Source organism: Nomia melanderi, chromosome 8 (genome assembly GCF_051020985.1).
Source record: "Nomia melanderi isolate GNS246 chromosome 8, iyNomMela1, whole genome shotgun sequence".
Classification (NCBI taxonomy): domain Eukaryota; kingdom Metazoa; phylum Arthropoda; class Insecta; order Hymenoptera; family Halictidae; genus Nomia; species Nomia melanderi.
In genome coordinates, this window is record NC_135006.1 from 7,316,138 (window position 1) to 7,339,827 (window position 23,690).

The 23,690-nt window shown below is 38.4% G+C and overlaps 1 protein-coding gene across 11 annotated transcripts in view; it reads right to left on the reverse strand.

Moving 5' to 3' along the window:
• Positions 1-23,690, reverse strand: part of LOC116426432 (angiogenic factor with G patch and FHA domains 1) — a 66,480-nt gene that overhangs the window by 21,769 nt on the left and 21,021 nt on the right. The window lies entirely within an intron of this gene.

The window sequence follows — 23,690 nt, forward strand, 5'->3', positions numbered from 1 at the left end:
AATCTAAATAAACGAGCATCGATTCTTTTAGGAATAATAGAATCAAGTGTACAATAAATGCCCGTAAACCTAGTGTTAACTCATTGCGTACTGGTAACGAGAAATCGCGTTTTTTATAAAGACATTTAGCCATGCAACTTTGTTGTTTACCATAGCATTTAAAAAAATATTAAATTTGATTCGAATTGATTATCTATTTAAAATATATTATATAACAATATGATATCTGAATGTTTGTATGTATAGTCATATAAATTGATCTCACTGAAAATTGCCATCCGCGCAATTCAGTTTTCTGAAAATTAGTCGGTACGCAATGTGTTAATAAATAACGATTTTACGGAACACCAGTTTATATCCATGTAAATCGTGTTATCTATCGCGAGAGTTTATAAAGGCAGCTGAATAAAGCGAACGAGTTAAAAGTAAGTTCAAAGCATCGGAACCATCCCTGGCATCCCTTTGAAGCCGCCGTACGCATGTATGGCGTAGGAAAACATTATCGCCACCTTTGCTGCTAACAAAAATATTTTTGATAACGCAACCCTTCTTTTCAAATATTTTTAACATACCAGAATGATCGCGTTTCCAAAGATTATTTTCGTCCAGTTTATTCCCTATCCCGATGACAGTATTTTATAATAAAATCATTCATTCCCCTTTAAAAATCGAGCTAGAAGATCAAAACAAAAATCCAGAAGTAAAAATATTTCATTAGAAAACGTTCCTTCGTGGTCTCATTAATTCAAATTAACGGTATCATCAAGGTATCATTAAACACGATGATTTTACTTCCTCCAGTGCAATTATATTTACAAAAAGAATACTGGTTATTAATATTTATAAAAACCGGATAGGTAGGTTACCGAGACGAATCAGATCATAACAAGAATCCAGTCCACATTTGTTACATCGCGAACTATACTTCTCACGTCTCACGTTTCTCATTTGCAACAGGAAGATTTAAACATTCTGTTCCGCCATTTATTAATGTTCAAATATATTTATTTCTTCGCTGTTAAAAATACGACGATCCAGTTTGCCTTCGGATCTACCTTTCATTTTTCCTTGGATATAATAAACATAATAAATACTAGTTTCCACGAGAACCCTAAGAAAGTCTGAAAAATTTCTGTCTTAGAATTAACACGCTAATTTGAAGAATAAGGTACATCTGTCCTACGATAGACAGACCGAATGATCAGTCTACCCGATTGTTCGTTTGACGATCGATTCGACGGTACCGCCGTCGAAATTGAATGCGTAAAATATTCCGGGCAGGTCGGCACGACGAAAACGAGAATTATGTTATGCGCCTGGCGTTCTTATCGAGAGAGGGTTATTTTAAGTTTTGAGTCGCATCCACTGGGCAGAATACCCTCTCCCGTATTTGGGCCAAGTGGCCTACCCCGTCTGCCTTGTAAATGAGGCCCTATCTACCGTCGCCGACACTTGACTTACTTGGTTGAAAGGGAAAAAGACGAAAACGAAAGAATGGGAAAAGCACGAAAAAGGAAACAAGAAGAAAGGATTCCGGTGCGCCCGGCGAGAACACGAAAACAACCACCGATGTCTAGCTAGAGATAGAAATCCCCCGGGGGAAAGAATTTTTACCTCGAGTGCCGAGCGAAAAATGAAAATAAAGGGACAGCAGCGTGCCGGCACTCGAAGCTGCATGGGAAAATTTACATGAAAGATTTCTATCGCTGCGCCAGCGCGAATTTCATTCGATGACAACCCCTTCCGGTGGAGTCTGATCATTTGGCTGGGAATTTTCATGTAAATACGGATTCTTCTGTTGATTGTTTTCTAGAAACGAGGATCACTCGCGGACTCATTCGTTCAATTGGAAGTTTCGGGCAGTTTAACACTATGTTTACGGAACACGTCAATTTGACGCAGATTGAATTTTATAAACATTATTTGGTAAATGTTTGAATCGGTTTTCGTTGATCCAATTACACGAATATGAATTCTGATTGTCTATTCCTACGTTTACAATTTCCAAAATCTAAATGGGTGTTAAAGAGGAATGGGAACGTTGTTAAATGTCTGGTAGGTGGTTTATTGTTAGATTTCGTGAAATAGAATCATGGGTATTTAAGATTAGCGGTCTATTAATTTGTAAGCTGATATTCTATGAATCGCAACGTTTTGAAACTCTATTTGCTTTTTCTTAAGTTTAAGTGTTTATAAAGATAGTTTTCTTGCGTTATAATCGTGTATTAAACTTTACAAGCTGTCGCTTAAAAAATTCATGTTAGCGTAATCACTGTTATGTAACAAGGTATGCAACAGAATTAATCCGTAATACAGTTATCGATATTAAGATCTTGAATAGATATTTAAAGAATTAGTAAAATACAAAGTGAAACTAGTGAAAGTTTTATAAATATAAATATCTTTAAGTTTAGAACAATCGGATAAGAATATATTATAAATGATTACAGTAAATTTACTGGTAACCAGGGAAGAAATTATCAGACGAAAGGTTGTCAATGCTAAAAGAGAATTCACATGAGGTGAAATTTCACTCGTGATAGCCGCTAAGAGTTAACACGAGTTAAATTTGCAAATTTCTTTCATCGAATATTAGCTGTTAAAAGTTAAGAAATGTCTCTTGGGTTATAGAGCGCCAAGTACCCCAGAGGATCTTGAGATGCGCTTTATGCCTTTCCTTTGCTCGCTTTTTCTATGGCTTGAAAGAACCTCTTTTGAAATTTTTAAGTGGCCAGAGAACGCAACACCGCGAATAGTTTTCAGGCCTTAATTGAGCCAAGTGTTCTTACTTTCGCCTACGTTGAATTCATCGTGGCCGCAGAAATATAGCATTAAGGAAACAGCAAGGTAAGAAATGATGAAATGCGATAATTAACGTGGTTCTGATAAATACTGGGTCACAAGTTTCCACGCGGATATTTTTCTGACCAGCATCTGAATTGCTGTTTCATTACTGAACGTTTATCGTTGATTGATACACTGACCAATTTGTAAATCATCTTGCGAGGCATGTGGTTATCCAAATTAATTTTGTGATTGGAAGAAGTAATATTTAAAAATACTTTTAATCATTTTTAGCATTTGTTTCGAAACATATTGAAAAAAATAGATATTTTACTACTTCTTCGAAACTTCAATATGTATATATAATGTTTCAACTGTTTCTGGTAATTACACAATTTGGCAATATAGATCAAATTTGAAACTTTGAAATTGAAAGTATTTACGATATGAACATATGTTTACCATAAAAATTGTGTCTATTACAATATAACTGTATTTTAATTTATTACAATACTAACTATCAAAATCAAAATCTCAATAGAAATTAATTTTATTTATCATTAGTTAGACAACATTGAACATTAACAAAAATATTCGCATTTCCTAAAATCTCCTTTCCATTGCTTGTTCCACAAACTCAATGATCAAACAACAAAGTCTAATACATTTCCTGAGAATACAAAATCTACAGAAAATTTAGAATGGAATACAGACTTCGATGCTTCATTCAATTTCACCTCACTTTTGATTCGCGTAGAACATCTCTACGCTGAAAATTGAATTTTATTCAGTATCGATTCATTTAAATCTTCCCGTAATTAAATTAACAATGATTCTGATTACGGGCGCCTGCATCGAGCATTGACTCGGAGTTTCACTTTACGTTGAAATCTTGTCGGTGGCTGTATCCCAGGCCGCCAATATTCTCTGAGCTTCTTCCCGAATAAGAAGAAGAAACGGCTGATGGAGAATCGGCGAAACAGAGGCAGATGCAGCAGCAGAGGAAGAAAGACGAGAACGTATCATGATCGAGCGACAGACACGTTATCGTGCGCGTAAAATGAGCGCTCATTACTCGATTGACGAGCTCGCGAGACGTTCAGGAGCAAAACGGCTTGACTCGAGTTTCGCTTTCTCGCTCAACGATGATGACGATGATGCATCCGTCTGGCCTGTCTAGACCACTCGCATATATACATATATACATATATATTTGAAGTTTCAACTTTCCTCTTCTGAACAATTTAAAATTCGAACTTTCCTCTTTTGAAAAGTTTGTAAATACTCTTCAATCATAAATGTCGTATCTATTACAAACCTGAGCAATCTGTTTGAGAAGCACTTTTCTAGAACTTCGGGAACAACAGAAATATTTCAGGTTAGTTGAAACATCCTGTGCATACTTAAGCGTTGTATGTATTCTATATTTATATATATACAAATTTATTTCCTGACGTAGTAATTTTTTTTTAAATAATAGTGGTAATAATATTTTCCAGCGATCTTAATGTTCAGAATGAAAAACATAATTAAACATTTCGTAAACTACTGTAGCTGCACTAACGTTGTAAAGATAATACTGGATAGTTTTGAATAAAGAATGCAGTCCTGCAGAAGCATTTAAAAATTAATTCTGGACACTACTTATTATGTTTGTGTATGCAAAAAAGAAGTGCAGCAGAACATAACATTATGTATGTATATTACAACTATCACTCGCTTGTCTGTTTCCCCCCACTTTTCTCTCTCTTTTTTCTTCTCCCAGCGAGGTGAACCTCACGAACACATTTTCCCGATTTACGTCACACGAATGATTAATCTCCTCGCCGGGACGATGAAATTAGTTGTCTCGAATGGAATTACTGAGTTGGTACATGCAAAATGTCCTGTCGACGGAGTTCCTAGTTTGCGATATGATAACGTGCCTGACAATTTTTCCTCGTTAACCAGAAACTGGGAAAGAGAAAGGTTGTCGCTACATGTCCAGCACAATTGATTTTATTTAACAATCGAAAAGATTCATTTCTTCGATCCTTACTGTATACAATTATGTCATTCAAGTGTGCGCGATGTGTTAATTAATACGTTAATTAACTAATAGAATGTTCTATATCGAGTCACTTAGAAAGCAAAGCTGTGAATCATTGCAAGAATGGTATTATTGATAATTAACCAGTACAACTTTTCCGATATTAAACCATATTTCTTGTTAAAAATATTAAACCATGTATATAATTAAAGCAATTTTTCTAACGAAACGAACTGAAAAGTACTTTTCACATCGATTGCTTTATTCAACTTCTTGAATTTCATTATCCAACAAAATTAAGGTTGTTCGACGTGTGGCAAAGAAAATGAATTTTTAACTCTAAAAACAAATACAAAAGGTAATACACAAAATTCAGGAGATACGTACAGCGATCAAAGTATTAAAACGTATGTTTCCACGAATGGTTCGATTCGGAATGCGTTCGCGTCTAATTGACATTTATAAATATTGATTGGACCGGTTCCATCTTTTAACCCCTTGCCCTACGATTTATTTCTTAGCTATCATCGATACAACTACTCTATCGTTAATGATTTATTAGGAATAGATGCAATTTCTATGCTCATTCTATGTCTACGTTCGCTTCGAAGGTTAATGATTAATAACGGAAAAGTAGTATTTATTTTATAGTGAAAAAAAATATAAACAACACTTGGATTTCTCGAATTCAGTTTAAGATTTTCGTCACGAGTCTGATACGATGTTGTAGGTGAAGGGGTTAAAGGAGACGTTGGGCCGTCGACCGTTCGCCGCTAAACTTATCACAGCTGCTCGGGATGGACAGATGGCCGGGGCAATGATACCCGGATTACTTATTAAAAACGGATTAAAAGTGTCTGTGCCAAGATTGAACTTAGTTTCTTATGTACGACACAGACAGATGCACGTATATAAATCGGTGGCTGAACCGAAGGAGCTTCAGCGACGCGAAGCTCGGACAACTAGACAGACAGATATAACGGCGAATCGAACGACGCGTGATCATTGAATTATTTTCATCGGGTCTGATTAATTCTCGCTGCGAATCTTGCGACCCAACATGTCATGTTTACATTACGAGGAAATTTTTCTGCCCTCTGTATTCGAGTCGGGTCGAGAACGTATTCGTCCCGAGATTTCAAATAATTCGATTGTCCTGGATCGGTCAGGATACTTAAATCGATAATGATTAAATAACATTAAAGGAACGATCAGAGAAATTTCTCTTTGGATTCTGTTTCATGACATATGACGAAAATACGAACAGCTTCGAAATTAATCGACAGAAGAAAAATGTATAAGAGTGTACAGTAAACAAATGAATAAATGTAAGCTTGAGTACATGTAAAATGTATATTCCTACTACTATTGTTATTTATTATGAAGTGTATGTAAATTTGATTGTAGAAAATTACCAATACTCGCTCGAATATTAAATATTAAATATTAAATTTTAAATGTTGAACATTAATATTTAGCATTTACTATTCAAAATTGGATATTTAATATTTAGCATTTAATATTCAAAATTGGATATTTAATATTTAGCATTTAATATTCAAAATTTGATATTTAATATTTAGCATTTGATATTTAAAATTTGATATTTAATATTTAGCATTTAATATTCAAAATTTGATATTTAAATATTAAGTTAATATTGAACGTCTCGCCCACTGCAAGTACGCATGAGAAGATGAAGGACTGTACAGTTTCATTCACAGCTTCAGTGTCGAGAGCATAAAAGGACAACGCTCCATTGCGGATACGACGATAAAAAAAGCAGTACGCTAATACTTGCCAAGAGGACGCGAAAAAGTATATATAATATGATATAAATATATATAATACACGGTGCCAAGATGGGAGCTGAAGGGGTGAAAAATAGGCAAATAGGCCAAGCTGGCTGGATGAATGACACAGGCGAGCGGAGGCAATGTCCCGTGATTACCAATTAGACGATGCAAACTGGTCGGCGCGTCTGCGGTGTCTACGACCTCGTACCTATTTTTCCCCTCCTGCTCTTTTTGTTCTTAAATATTATCACTCTGTAGCGTTTTACTTTGCTAAATTGTGCATACCAATGAAACGAGATGAACACGAGAATCCGTACAATCGTCGGTTTTTAATTAGCCGACGCAATCAGGTTTACAAGTAAAATGAGAATTAACGGAGTTCAGATTCGAGCCTACTAAATATGACACGTTCACATTAAATTTTAAGTGTAAAGTGAATATTTATGGTGAATTTCAAATAAATAATAACATTCAACCTCAATGGCTGTAATATCGATTAACTTGATGCAACCATAAAACTTTTAAATTGGACGAACCAAAAACAGTTTTCTTATATTTATGTCTATCTTATTAATAATTGAATATTTCTTGTCGCTCAGCGATTTTTTGCTTCGCGTGCTTTTGTTAGAAAATTAATAACTACGAAGATATTGATCCTTAACACGTTGAGCCCGGCGCCGAATTTGCTGCTCTTTCCGTTCAGCCGGCAGCCGGCGAGCGATACAATGTTGCGACAAACATTCAAGCGAAATGATACCTGTGAAAACAAAAAGAGGATTTTTGCCAAAACCAAAAATTGTGGCTGCATATAATACAGCAAAGACTAGTATTGATTTGTCAGATCAAATGAGCGCATATAGCAGTCCTTTGAGAAAAACTTTCAAGTGGTATAAGAAGCTAGTATTTGAGCTATTTCTAAATACCGCTGTTATAAATGCCTTGTTTATGTATCAAGAAGTGACAGGAAAAAAAATATCAGTCACAGAATTTCGCAGACAATTGACGGATGAACTCACACGGAGGCTAGATGAGGAAACTCCAATCCAACGTGAAAAAATTATTCATAAATTATATAAAAAGGAAGGAGACATACATAAAGTCCGAAGGTATTGTTCGAAGTGTTATGATAACAATTCAAAACTATTTGGACGAAAGAAAGCTACAAATATTACCAAAAAAGTTGTTACGTATTGTAATATGTGTAAAGATAAGCCGCATTTATGTTTAGAATGTTTCAATAAATTTCATTAAAATTACATTTGATCACATTTCATTGAGACTATATTTATTTTTTAACTTTAATACTGTCAGTCCCATGGACCGACGCAACCCAAACGAAAATTCTAGTGCCGGTCCTCAGGGACCGGCGCCGGCCACACGGAAAGTTCACTGCCGGTCCCCAGGGACCGGCGCCGGGCCCAACGTGTTAAACAAAACTACGATTTCTATATAATTTTCTGACAGTGTCATCTAAAAACGTAATAGGTAACAGTCCACAAGCGTGCCAAGTTTCATTAATATAAAACTAACGTCTCTGGCAAACAACTGAATCTCAAATATGTATTTCCATTTTTTAATGACACAAATGAATCAACTGATTAGCCTTAGGGATACAATCTGAGAGTAATTTGGTGTCTGACGGTCACAATGATCACACTTGACAAAACTTATCGAGTCCCATCAAACTCTTTTTCTCGATAATCTAATTGCACCATAAATCCTTTAAATCTTGTGAAAATTAGACCCTAAAAAATACATGAATTGGCAGAAACATTTACCAAGTAATGTTCATAAAATTCAATATCCGTGAAACTGGCCGGTTTCATAGACCTAGTATTAATCCATTCGCTGCCAACAACAATATTATATATAATTCAACCAAGGAAGAGGGCCATCTCGCCCCAAAATCAATACATATTCGTACAAATGCTCAATGAGAATCGACACAACCCTTCACCATAGAACGCTTGCAAAATTCCTCAAACCTTGTAGTAAACAATTTGTACGATGCACAATGCACCGTACAACCTAGAATCACGGTACCGATGGGCTCGTAAACCCTCAAGATTGAAAAGGCAATCAGCCACGCCAGTTAGTTTTCCAATCCTCCATAAACCTCAACCAACCATCCCTCATAACTCGCGTCCGCGTACCGTAAAAGTACCGTTTACCTCACCATCCCTCCTGCCAATTTTCCTCCACCCTTACCAATTTCCAGAATTCCTAATCCAATCATCACACTCAAATTTTCCCTCATTTTGCATAGTTCCTCCTACATCCCTACCGATGCACCATAAACTCCTCCTCAGCAAGTTTACCTTTTTTGGCGACGAACTCTAGTAACGAGAAACTAAAGAAAAACACGACTAGTTAACTTTAAATAAATAAGTGTTGAGTTATAACACTGTGTACACCAATCACATTACCTACAAAACGCGTCCTCGCGACATTAATTCGCCGTCGAGCACACCGGTCAAAGGCTCGTCGATTACTTTCCGCGAACGCGAGTTCTAAGAGCGTACACAATTAAATAAATAATCCGAAGCGACGAGGCTCAACGCGAATCTCGTTTTGTCGTCCGTCACCGAAGCTGCGGGGTACGTGAGATTTCGATCCGGAAAAGGAGATATCTCGGCACGAAACCGACTGGGTGCACGTGCACCTTTGAACTTTCGGTATGTCCGATAGAGGAAGGAAATTCCTGGGTCGGGAAGCCCAGACGCCCGCAGTAGTCGGTCGGTCGATGCCAGTCGCCGGCATCCAGATAAAACGGTGCCGGTGGTACAATAACATATTGAGAATTCGCGGGTTTGCCGGGGCCGACGGTGGTAGGGTGCCAGACGGTCTGTGCCAGTTCGAAAGTTTGTCCCGGTTTACCCGTCTGGCATGCCGGGAAGCGACGCGGACGCACGTGCACCGCACCTTGACAGGTTGAATATGGGCTCCGGCGTGCGGAGACAGCATATTGGGTTCGAAACTTTGCTCGTTTACAACGAGCCCCCGCTCTATGTCTAGCCGGCGTCGACTCCGCCGCCGCCGACGACGACGCTGGCGACGGTACCTGCGAAATAAACGTCGCGCTACCTTCGTCTGGCACGGGTTTCCCGCTTTTCCTTCCGCGCCTCGGTACACGTCATCCCTTTTTCTGTTACTGTCGGCTCGCCGCCAACGAGACTGCGGCTGAAACGAGCCTGGGACGTGTTGCGTTCTTCCTGATGAACCACGATTGCTTTCTCCCTCTTCTTTCTCTTTTTCTCTCGTTTCTGTTTTTGTGAAGTGAAGAAGATTCATCGGTTTCGGTTGATGGGAGAAGACGCTTTGGCAATTGGTAACGTTTGGACGTTTGCTTGATTTTGCTACGGAGTTCGTGTGGGAGATAACGGAAGTTGAGGACAGTTTCTCTCTCTGTAACGTCGCGTATAGTAGGATTGAGGATCTGGAGAGATGATTCGGGGAAATGTTACGAGAAGCTACTTTTCGTTTTTAATTATGTTTGAATATTTTTTATGGAAACTTTAATCGTCGCGTTCGTTATTCGATGGAGGTAATAGAAAATGAAATATTTGGAAGATTATATGTATTAAGTTCGTAAGCTAATGAATGTAAATTAATGTCGAACCAAATTGAAATACTACTGATTTTCAACTGTAATTCTAATACAGTTATTAATGAAAAGATTTATTTGAAAGAATATCATTTACAAGTGAATTTATTTTAAAGAAATTTAAAAAATTATTTTGAACAATTATTACTTTCAAAGGATATACTTTAAACAAATTCAAAAGAGTATTTTAGGCTTATATCATTTTCAAAGGATTCGCTCGTATTACGTGTAGAGGGAATTTTAATAAAAGTTGACAGCGATACGTGCTTCGAAGTTACTTAAAGGCCGGCGCTCGGAAAATGTGGGCCAATTACTTTCGGTCAGCGTTTCCACCGTCAAATACACGAAACAGGACCGAAATGAAACACTAGAAACACTCATGAATCTCCTCCGCCCTTGGGTGAAAGATTTCGCGCAGCCATCGGTGCCAACAATCTCTTGTTCGCCGAGCCACGGGATGTTTGCACAGAATTAATTAGTATTTGGTCGTCTATAGACTCTGGACTTACTAGACCAAACTATATAAACCGTGATGGGAATCGCCGCCAGTTCCCGACACATTTGAATTGTGCGCGTGTATTCGTGTGATTCGCGCGAATATTGCTAGTCATTCGTCGACATCGAAACAGAAGTAATGGAAATTATATTTATAGATACTATAGGCGCAGACATTATATTACGCAAGAAAATGCGTTGACCTTATGATTCAGAATAACAGATCTAGAACATTATATATTACTAATTCCAAAATGTTTTGTATAAAATTCATTTATACAGATTTAAAATTAACTGTTAAACAACAGACATGCGAGTAAAATTTCTCATACTTCAAGCATGAAACACGAAATATAAATACAATGAAATACAATTAACTCTTTGATCTATGAATTCTTTTATAACTTATTGAAATTACATTGATAATTTACTGGAAACGAAGAACTTCATACTTTATCAACGTTTACTTTAAAACTTAATAACTGTTAACAGACAAATAATATTCGACTTGAAAAGAACCAAAAATAACTCACGAGTCTAACACGAGACATTATGGCAAAGGGTTAGAAAATTGTTCGTTCTTCGATGCAAACGTATCCAAACCACAAACAAAATCAACTGATATTTATGTAGTTTATGTAAATTGCGCTCGGGAAATTCGATGTTACATAGAGATATCTCGCGTGAAGATAATCCCTTTGCATAAGGAGAAGTCTATTCGTCGAGCACAATACGGGCAAAGTAACAATTATCGTTAAGCCACGTATTCATGGAACGAGGTTACAGATCGTTGTCAGTCCGCGTTGATCATTCACGTGTCTCTACTTCGCAGAATGCATTCGCATGCAATGTGCATCCGTCCTAGACAAGCATATAGACAAATAGGCGGACGTAGACTTGCATGTAGCATTCGGCCGCCTGCACATGCACGCTTTGGCGGCGTTATGGAGACCGGGCAAAGAAATGCCGCGCGTCCTGACCAAACTTGACGCGACGTTTCTGCAACATGCGAGCATGTTACCTTCCCAGCGTTCCCTCGTCTCTTTCGTTTCTCTTAGCTCTTTTGTTATCCTTGCTGCACCTTATATTATCATGGTACGCTATTATATACGTCAGACAAATATTTTGTGGAGCTTGATGCAGCATTTTAATACTGCCTTCCTGAACGAGCACGAAAATACATAAAATCAGAAGGATATTTTTACATCGAAAAGGAAATTAAAAACAGAATGCATATCGACAGGATCGAATAAATAGAACCAAATTATATATGCTTATCAGTTTGCACTGTTCGAAGTTTTGGGAAATATTATTGATACCGAAGATAGAATTTAAAAATGTAGGTCACAGAATACGAAAGCAATCCTTCTTCGTATTTTTAGGACTTAAATTGAGTGACAGATTTAGGAAATGGAAGTAGGTTTTCTATTGCCAGAATTGATATTGGAATATAACTAATAATACATTTAGAAAGATTATTATGATTAAATTAAATATTGAAATTCGCCAGTTTGATCATTACCGAGATAAAAATTGTTTTACGGGAGAGTTTTAATGCATATTGATGAAAATCACTTAGTTTTATATATACCGTGATATATTTCAATTTGATCAAAATTTTTATTCAACGAATTATTCAAGATATCAATTACCTATCATTAAAAATATTATTTATATTCCTGTTCGCTACACGAAGATAACTCAACGTCACGTTCACATTAACAGGAAGTGTTGTCTTGTACTTCGACTTTTGGATGCCATGAGGCGTAAGAGTTCTTTACGAGACACGTTAATCACTTTTTCCGACGACAAGGCTCTGCATAAGCGGAAATGGCGACCACGTTGAATATTTTAGTTAGCGGCAACTTTCATAGCATGTTCATGAAGCTACGCTATTCCTGATACACTAAACGAGGTTAATACAATACTCTTATCCGGTACCACTGACGTTAACAATAACTTACAAACAAACAAATGGAAAATAACAATCTACTTAAATAATCTTCTCCGATTAACAGATTAACTACACAAAAATTTACGTATTATATACAGAATGTAAAAAAAAAGTAAACGTCCCCTAACTTATAATGACCCTAGGAAAAATGTTGTATGACCTGTTATTACAAAGTGACAAAAGTTCGAATGTTCATTTTTCCATCAGTAATTCTTTAATTGTATACAGTAATATATATTTCAAAATGATCCCCATTTTACCAAATAAAACCCATTTCTAACCCACTCAAGCTATCGAATACAAATAGAACCTCAAACGAATGGTCAACGAAAAATGGACAAAGTACATACTTAAACTTAACAACCCACAAATAATACCTGTGTCACAATCTATATTAACCCATTTGCATCCTATGGAAAAATGGAAAATTGCTCCTTACCGTCAACAGAAACGTTTGTTATATTATAAAAATAAAAATGGATCGAAACGTATAGAAAATTGTAAACAAAATGGTGTAAGCAAAGAATTCACAATTTTACTTAATGTAACGAATTTAATACGCATATTCTAATTGTTCTGCACGCTATGAAAGTACTCGAAATGGCCAACGCATATATCCACACAGTAATTATTACACTCATAAAATGTACCTTTTCCTTTTTTTTTATGAATATACAAACTACACAACGTTCGTGAGTTTCTTTCGACGAACTTGTTTCAATGAATATTAGAAAATGTTACTAGTAAATCTTTGTGGTAACGATGGACATGGTATAACTGTTCTTCTTGTTCATATGCGCTCTAGTTACAATGCCCCAGAAGGTGGCGCACATACATGTGCTCCGGTGATACGGATCAGGAAAAATCCGTGCATATATGCGCTAATGATGCAAATAGGTTACCACGCTGACTACCACGGCGGTCACCGAAAACCGGAATTCCCAAATTATTCGAAAACAACTATAATTTGTCAGTTAAATAATGTCGAATGAAAATGTTTAATAACGTAAATAACTATATAACGGTGTAACGTCAACATTACGATACGAAATAATAAGTAACTGTTCCTTTTTATCTTTGCTGCAAACGAGTAAGCGATACATAAGACTCCAAAGGTTTTCGTGGCAGTAAACGCGTTAACACTTTGACTGCCAAGTATACACTCATCGAATCTCCTACGCGATCACAGCAATTTTCTTAACAACGCTGAAACTAAGTCAATATTCTTCGTAACGATTGCTTTACTATCTTTCTAGTATCTCACGTCTAACAGAATTCAGTTCGTTCGTTTCATCACCGAGAAAAGTAATGTTTAACCCTTTTAGTGCCGGACGAAAAACGGGTGTCTGTGCGAAGATAACCGGACGAATTTATTAAGTTTTGGGAAGAAGCTCATAAAAACCAAACTAAATATGATATTTACATAATTCAAACAAAATTCTTACAATGAAATTAAACCATTTATAACGTTTTATAAATTTATTTGGAGACAGAGTTCTCCCGCGATGCGAATAGTAAGGCGGTATTGGATGCGCAATGATGTATCGTCGCTGACACTTTTCGCAAGTGTTGCGAACGACGATATATCGTTGTCCGGCACTAAAAGGGTTAAGTTTATGTGAATCATGGTGTCGCCCGAATTCGGCTGACATGGCAGTCGAAGTCTTAAAAGACAATCGAATCCCAACATTACAAAGGCAATAACTAAACGCGTCGGCGTGCAACGCGTATCGAATCGCGACCACAGGACCCATGCCCCTTTCTCGCGACGCCCCGCGTCACCTCCGATTCCTCGTCCTTAACCTTTTCCCGTCTGCCGTGCCGCTCTCTTAAACTACTTCATCGGTCAATTCCAGACGAGTTCAATGCGTACGCGTACACGCCGATTCATCGGCGCGCCGGCGCGCGTACAGACGGCCGGGCAGGCAGGGCAGACACGGATCTTACGTGTAGTATTCGGCCGCGTGCACATGCACACTTTGGCGGCTTTGCGGACAGAGAGAGGGAAAGAGAAAGAAGCGAGACGGTGATGGAGGGCAGCAGACACAGAGAGCGCCGCACGTCCTGACCGCGCACGAGCATGGTTGCGCGATAATCCTGTGATGGATGTCCCTAGGTAGTCGGGTAAGCCCTGCCAACCGGGCTGTCTCGGTACGTCGGTGTGTTTACCCAGACGGAAGCCGTCTGGCGACGATAGGAGAGCCGACGTATCACGTGTGGTGCGTACCGGCGATACGTCGGTTCTACTTCGACTAACCGCCTAGGATATGCACCTCCGACGAGACACGCGGCGTATCTAGCCAGGAATAATCGCGCCGGCAGCAGGAGAGACTAGCAGCGAGCTAGGGTTAGAGGGTTTGGGGCAGGGAGAGAGAGAGGTAACACGGAGAGGCTCGACCCTTTTTAAATTTCTGAACTGATTGATCGCGCGATCCCGAAGATCCTTTCAGCGTCCCGCTGCTGCGGCCGAGCATCATTTATTCTTGACGGCGTGGTTCGCGCCGCGAACGTCGATGAATTTATTTCCAATTTCTTAGAAAAATTATAATAATACATTTCACGAATTTCGGAGGATCTCCTAGTCTTGTGTCTGTACAAATAGAGAAATTTCATTTCGAATCCTCGCGGAAACGACTTTAAAATCTAAATATTTATTTAGAAAATAAACAAATTCTGAAGTGGATTAATTTGACCTGTTTCGTTGTTCTAGTGTTAACGATCGATCATTTTTTTTAGTATTAGGATCGGCTGTGGAAGAGAATGTAGTATTGGATGATCAATCGTCGTTATCTAATGATTCAATGTTTTCGGGCATCTTTAACATTCTATATTTTAGTATATAAGTAGTCGAATTGTAAGCAGCAACAGCATTCAAATTCTAAACTTAGTACCGAAACTCCGTCGAATTCGCTACTCAGAAAGCTTTTTATTTACAATTCTTCGTTAATAATAATATATTATATTCACCCATGTGACTTCAGCATTTAAATATATTTATATATTAGTATATTTCGGCTTACCGATGTTTTCACCCGGTATACAACGATAGGACAAATGTGGACAGACCCTATGTGCTTTCTATTCTTGGTTTAAAATTTTTAGGAGGTCTGCTGCATTTGATGTTGTAGTTATAGCTCTGATGAGTGGGTTGTTTTTTCATTTAATGGAGATATTGAGAAAAGTTCTTCGAATAGAGAGATAATGGACGAAGATATGTTTCAGAATTTGATTGAGATTTTAAGTCAGCTCCTATGATCTTCAGGTGTTTCAGTAAGCAATTTTATGTTTGAAGGACGATGTAACAGAAAATCTCAATTACAAGTAACAAGTTTCAACAAAAATGAGATATGGAAGAATTTTAAGACTCCCAATGATTACATCCATCGTTCACTTAAGCTTTCATAAAATGACCAAAAACAGAACAGCTTCTACGAGCTCAATTATCAAAAAGCTTCCTTCCTCCAGTCAAAAGATTAATATTTCGTACAAAAAGCTAACGTAAAAAGAACATCCCTCGTAGACGACGTGGTAATGAAAAAAAAAGGCAAAAAGCAGCATCCTCTCCAACTTCCTCGACACGATTTCCCTGAAAACGGCGAGACGCGTCCGGCGACCCGCGCAGCGAAGAACCAGTTAGCGTTCGCCCGCGAAAAACGAAAGCGTGGAAGGTCTCGGGGCGACGTTGGGAAAAAGTGTCCCTATAAAATCGCGATCCGGCCGAACGCGGCCTGATGACGGTACGACCGGGCCGAGGAGCGAGCGCGAGGACGCCGCGCCGGTCGGCAAAAAAGTAACGCGGCGTAGATTAGCGAGAAATGCCGATGGTAAAAAACGAATAATAGACGCGTCGGCTGCGTCGAGTCCCAGAAGCGGGTTCCGCCATGCTGCGATACCCCAGGGAGACACGTAGAGACGGAACGAAATTAACCGGAGCTCAGCGAGGAGGAACCGGACGCGAGCGCATAATGCTGTGCACACAGGAGGGCCGCGCACACGTGCGCGCATAACCACGTCGTCGGGTTTAACAGTCTGTCCAACGGTGTGTACACCCAGACCCGGGCTGCGCGCTCTATACAGTGTGTTCCATTTAACTGGAAATACTGGAACATTGTAATTCCCAAGGAAGACGGAGATAATTTCTTTGAAACGCGCTCAAATGGAAAGTAAAGTAATTAGAACAGCAGATTTGATTTCTAAACTTGAATTACTTTGTCAGGAAATAATCGATGGAAACTGAGATTATAAATGAAAAGGTATTGATTGTAATAGTAATTGCGAAGACTGTTTGGAAAAGATGATTGAAATGGTCCATGGAGTTACCTGAAATCGTTTATTAACCCCTTGATATAGAATATGAAACTCGAAAGAAGTTCTTAAACGGAAGTATAGGATAAGTAAACACTCGATTATTTTGGGTTCGACTCGGATGCTTTTCTATTATCGATTGTTAGAGTATACAGGAAATGGGTATGAATGAATTGGGAATGCTTGTTTGGGTTCGGGTAAATTATTGGTGATGAAGTTATTTTAACACTAGATTTACGGACGTTTATTCTAAACTTTATTCTATTGTTTCTAGAAAACTACATGTTCGTCTATATAAATCGAGAAAATTATAACTTCAAAACCAGACTATTGCAATGCGTATTCGCATAATCGCACGAATCAAAATCGACCTAAACTGATACTAAATAAATAATTAAAAAATGCAATATCCGTCAAATTGACGAGTTCCGTAAATCTAGTGTTAACGAATGGAATTATGAAAGAAATCGTAGGATAAAAGTTTGACAGAATGTTTAAAAGAGAAAGGTACAGTTTCATTTTAGCTGGTTAACGCATCCGAGACCAGGACTTTTTTAACCCCTTGTCCTACGACAACGAGCGAAACTCGTGGTGAAGATTTTCAACATGATTCAACAAATATATGTATTACTCGGTTCATTCGAATTCAAAGTAAATATTATTCCTCTGTAATCAACTATTATACTTAAAAAGAAATATGGGCATAATATATGCTTAGAATTTTTCTCTTTTTCCAATAAATTATTAATGACAAAGTAGCCGTATCGATCAGGGTTGAGAAGGAAATCACAGGCCAAGGGGTTAAGACAATCCCCGAGAGCCTTCTTCCATGTATATTGAAAATTTAGAACAGATTTTTGAGATCTCATTAAAACTTATTTTGAAGTCTTCACTTAAAACCAATACAAGCTTTAAGCTTGACACTTATCAATCTGTGTGATTGGACTTTTTGACTAAGCATCGCATTGCGCGTCTAGTGTGTAATTCGTCTTGAATGGACTAAGTTGGAATTTAATCGAGGACTGTATGAACTACGGACATTCTTTAATCTTGCAATACTTAGTTAAGAACAACCATCTATAAAATATTAAATATATACTGTTTTGCGGTTGTAGTACATTACATAGAATAAGAAGAAATACTGAAGGGAAGATATTTTGATTTTTGCCGGATTTAATTTAATCAGAAGTGATTTTTTCTACATGAACAAATTCTTACGAGGGATATTCACTAATTTCTAATCGTTAACTTTAATAGAACTTGGTAGGCAAGTGGCTGAAAAATATTCGGCGCATAGTTTTCTGAGACTGTCGACACTTATGTCTACGAAGCGAAATTAATCCACAGGATTAGAGGTGAGAATCCTATTTTATGAAATATCTTGAAGACAGGGAAAATATTAAATATAAAAATTGTACGTCTTTCTGTAAGGAACAACGTGATTTGAAGTGCACGTTTGAAGATTCATGGGTGATGCTAGTGTAGCTAACATCTTGTAACTACCGTACAGCTTAAAATCAAAACGAAATTATACGCATACGGAGACACGAAAGCAACCGGTAATGATTGCATTCGTGAACTTACGTTGACGTAAAAGCGTCAGTTAATCAAAGAAATCCCTTGAAATAAGGAAGACCCGGGATCAACTCTGCGTCTGCTACTCGCAATTCACGTTAACCTAACCCTTTGGAAATTGTAATACACCGAATATCTATATGTGACGCACTGTTGCAATTATCTTCAACGCCCAATCATAATACAGATAAAAATATAATGTACAGTATTGAATTTAAAAAAGAATTAAATTGGTATTACAATTTTTTCTACAGTGCCATTTACAAAAAAGGTTATTTAAACATAAATTACCTTAACGACTTTCTGAAATAGAAGCACCCAAAATTTCTAATTACATAAAAAGAATTATATACAGAGAATCTTACAGTACTAGAAAATATTATAAGTACAAATTCAGACTGTCACAATCTGTTTTCCACATAATTGATTTACCACATATAGATAACCATTTCATACAATCTTTCCAAAGACAGGCAAGCAACAACTGTAATTCAAAGATATCTACAACTCGAAGATAAAACCAATAGGTACATATCCGTATAAACAATCTTTCTCATTTCTCCATCCTAATATTCATCCAAACAATAAGAAACCCGAAATTCTTTCTTCCTATTTGCTGTTTCGAAATCCGTAGAATAAAACTGTTGTAATCAGTTAATTGTGTTTGACGAGTATACACGTCCGCCTAAAGCTTAGAATAACACTAATTTTTTCATCGATGAATTACTTATTTTTTCAAATAAACAAGTAATTCTTTGTGTTGCTTTGATTCGCCATTAAAATATACTAGGTGCATTCGTCCTGCATTTGACGAATACAAACTTCGAGGCGAATACACACGAAACGAGATATTTTTAAAACTAAATTCCACAGTTAACAGGTCAAAACTCGATCAGCCGAATGACAGGTCGCAGAGGTCAGGCTCCAAACAGCGACGGCTCATCTTACAGTATGTATTTTATATTTTATAAGTGAGTATTTTCAACTAAGTATTTCAAGATTAAAAATTCTCTTGGTTCATACAGTCCTCGATTAAATTCTAACTTACGTCATCCAAAACGAATTACACACTAGATATGTAATGCAATGCCTAGCCAAAAAGTCCGATCATACAGATTGATAATTGTCAAGCTTAAAACTTGTATTGGTTTTAAGTTAAAACTTCAAAATAAGTTTTAATAAGATCTGAAAAATCTGTTCTAAATTTCCAACATAAATGGAAGAGGACTCTTGGGGATTGTCTGAAAAAAGTTCTGGTCTCGAATGTGTTAACTAGCTGAAATGAAACTGTATCTTTCTCTTCTATGCACAGCATACTCGGTTCGCAGAACGTCAGGACGAAATAAATTCGGGTAAACATGGTCCGCGCGTGGTTCCCACATACTACAGGACACCCTGTATATACGCGTCCGTATGTCGGCACTGTCCGTAACGTTATCCGGGGCTAGGAATTCAGCCAGGAGCGGTCGATCGGTCTAGACGAGGTGTGCGTTATACGCCGGCACGGCATACATTGTCCGAACAATCGGCCAGACCCGGCATACAAATATGTACAACGAGAGATCTATTAATTACAACCAGCACCAGCCGGCTCTGACTCGTATCGACAAGCTCGAACCGACCCGCTCCGTGCCGCGCCGGACCGGGCCTGGAACGAGGCGCAACGGGGGACAAGCGCACAGAAAGAACATCAACGTTATTGCGCATGATTAGAGGTTCCCTTTTGGGCTCCTTTCGTGAGACAATTGATTAAACGATTCTCTTCTTTCTCTTGTTTCTTTTCTTCTTGCGGTTGAAGATCCCACGTTATTCTGTTCGGTTGACAGGGAACGACAGATATCTCTTCATGTATTCGCATCGCTTCTGGAGGATTAACTCTTAACCCATTTGCATCAGCAGTGAATGTGTATGCTTTTAGATTAGGCTTAATGAATAGTTAATCAATGTTACTATGTTATTATATTATTATCGTTGTCGTTATTACTATTATCATTAATGTTACTTACTCTGTTATTATGAATTTATATTATGACCTATATAAGTACTTATTTTTACACTTCAATTATTCGAATAAAAACAAGAAATTTGCTGGTAATAAAACACTTTCAATTTTGTCGTATGACGCAAATGGGTTAATATTTTATCTACCGCCTATGACGAAAGCAACCACTTGCGTAGATTTTGGCCATCGCGTAGAAGTATATTTTCCTCCCTAATTTTTAATTAAACCCTGAATCGGTGTTATCCTGTTAGCATTCTAAGACTACTGTTATATATTTCTTATGTATGTGTTGAATGCAATAACGAAATCCCAGTTTTAAACATGATAAATATATGTTACTTCATCAAATTAAATGATCGCTACATTGTACCAGGAAAGTTACCAATCTTTCAACTCCTGTAACGCTATAATAAAAAATCCTGCAAAATACTTCCTGAGATCATTATAAAGTTTGAATTTTCCACAGCCACTTCCATAAGCCATTTTTTCTTACGGTGGTTTTATCGTATGTAACACATAGGTAAGTGAACAGATTTTTTCGTTTCCAACACTCAAATGATTAGATCAGCACAGGGGGGGCCTCAAATGACCCAGTCACCGTACTCTTGCTTAGGCAATTCTGTTTCCTTTCTGCATTACGCCGGGAATTGACTCCCGCCGATCGGGGGGAACGGCACGTTTAAACGGTACTTATCGACGAGCCGAATTAGCGGTACGCACCGGGAATACGCGGTTCATCCGGATTTTCGTTCATCCGGATCAGACGTGGTCCCATTAAGCTCCCGGATATGAGTTTCCACGGGCGCGTCCAAGGCGCGCCGCACTTCAGTTCAACTGGGCATTACGTAATAATTTTTTAATTATTGCCATCAACATTGAAATTTACATTTGGGAAAATTTTAAATGGTTCGAGTATTCCTTAATGACCGCGAGCTTTGAACTCGTCGAATGAAAATTCGTTGCAGAAACTATGCTCGTTATTAACTGTAATTATTATGAAGTTTATCATGAAAAAATATATCTCGATCATTTAATTCTCAAACAGGGATTGAATTTATTCAATTCCTATCTGCCAGAAGATTAGAATTTCAAGATTGCTACAGTTTAAAATACCAATAATTCGTCATTATAAAACTACTTCTGTAATATCAAAGATTCATCTCGATACACATAAAAAGTCAAGTCATCACTCGATATTTCAAACAAGAAAATCCGACAGATCACCCTACAGAAACTCTTTTAAAAAAAAAAGACATCCTTGACCCATGTCGAATGTAACGACATCAGATTTATTCAAAAGTATACTCCTCTGTCGAGACATTTTCAATTTATATCATATTATTATTCTATTTTTAATAGTATTAGCAAATTTAATTATTTACACTGTTCCCTATCAACCAACTATCTTTCAAACACACATTTCGTATAAAACACATAAAATATTGTAATACAAAATGATAGAAACAAAAATGTAGAAGGAACTCAGGTTCCAGAGTACAAAGGGTTGAAACTTCCTCCAGAGCAATATTCCAAACCAAGGGGTGTAAACGATCAGTCCCGACCGCACAACCGCGTGACGGGTGTCATCGATATTACGACGATGAAAAGTGCGCGCAGAAAGAACCGGCAGCGTTAACACGTTAAGCGCCATGTCAGTCACTGGTGACTGACGCTCCTGAATGACTAAAAAACAATCATAACATACAAGACAACCGATGTAAAATAAAAATGTTTAATAAAGCAACTAAGTTGATAATAGTGTAACGCAAACGTTGCAACGCGAAACAATTCATAATTATTCCTATCTTTCTTTGCTACAAAAGACAAACTCTATGGGAAAACGCTTAAGATTTTCGTGGCGCTTAACGTGTTAAACGAAAGTCAATAAAACGTCGGTTTGTTCGCGCTGATTCGAACGACCGAACATGCGAGTTTCCTGGCCCGCGGGGGGTTGGGTAGATGGGTGGACGATTGGGCAGAGTGCCGCGGAAAAAGGGGTTTGCCGAGCAAACCGGCGATCCGTGACACTACGCAGGCGGCTGGCCAATCCGACGGTGCACCCGCATGCACCTACCTCGGCGCGCAGCGGCGCGCTAGATACGAGCGCATTTACGCTTGGAAACGTGCGTAACAACGCCTGCACGATCTCTGATGCCGTCGTGTGGACGTCACCGTGTACCTCCCCCGCTCTCGCTCCGTCATCTTTCTTATCTTTCTCGAGCTACTTTTCTCGCACACGTTATTCCGCGTCGCACGCTCACGGCCCGTTCATCCACCGTCATCCCTCGACTGCCTCGGATGCTTACCGCCGCGCCGTTAAGGGTAAAGAAAAATAAACGGGGAGGGAGAAAGAAGAAATGAAAGAGAGGATGGCGGTGAATTAGAAGAAGAGAGTGTCAGATAGAGCGGAAGAGAGCCGAAGGGAACCAGGGAGAGCCAAACGGAAAAGAGTCAGAGATAACGAGGGAAGAAAAGAGCTGAAAAGAGTGAAAAACCCCAGGGAGAGCAAGAGATACGTAAAGAGAACCAGAGAGAGTCAGAGAAAGTCAGAGAGAGTCAGAGAAAGTCAGAGACAGGGAGAAAGTCGGAAAGAGTTAGGCAAAGCGGAAGACAAGATATATATGAAGAAGATAAAAAAGTAGAAAGATAGGAAGAGTAGAAAGAGTGAAAAAGAGCAGGAAAGAGCGAAAGAGAACTACAGAGAGAACGGAGAAGGAGAAAGTAAGCGCACGATAATCTGGTACCCATGGTTAGTCAGCGGATCGGCGTCTAGACGGCAGGGACGTTTGTGTTGGATTTATTTGTGACAGTAGGTTCCCACCTGTTGCCTCCCGCGTCCCTTACGAAACGCACCGCTACAACTTCTCTCTTTTCCCTTTTTCCTGTCTCCCCTCCACATCCTCCTGTTGTTCGCCTTCTCTCTTTCTCCTTCGGCTTCCGCGACGGTGTCCTCGGCTTCTTCCTCCTCTTTTTCCCTTCCCGTATCCCACCAGCCTCCCCCCGTCCTGAGCCCGCACCCCCTTTCCCGAGTCCGTTCTCCACTAATCCGTTAGGCTACCATAAATCCTATACGTTCTCCATTCACTCCGTCCGGCTCCTTCCTGGCATTCTCTCGTCGCATTACAAAACAACGCGCAAGAAAAGAC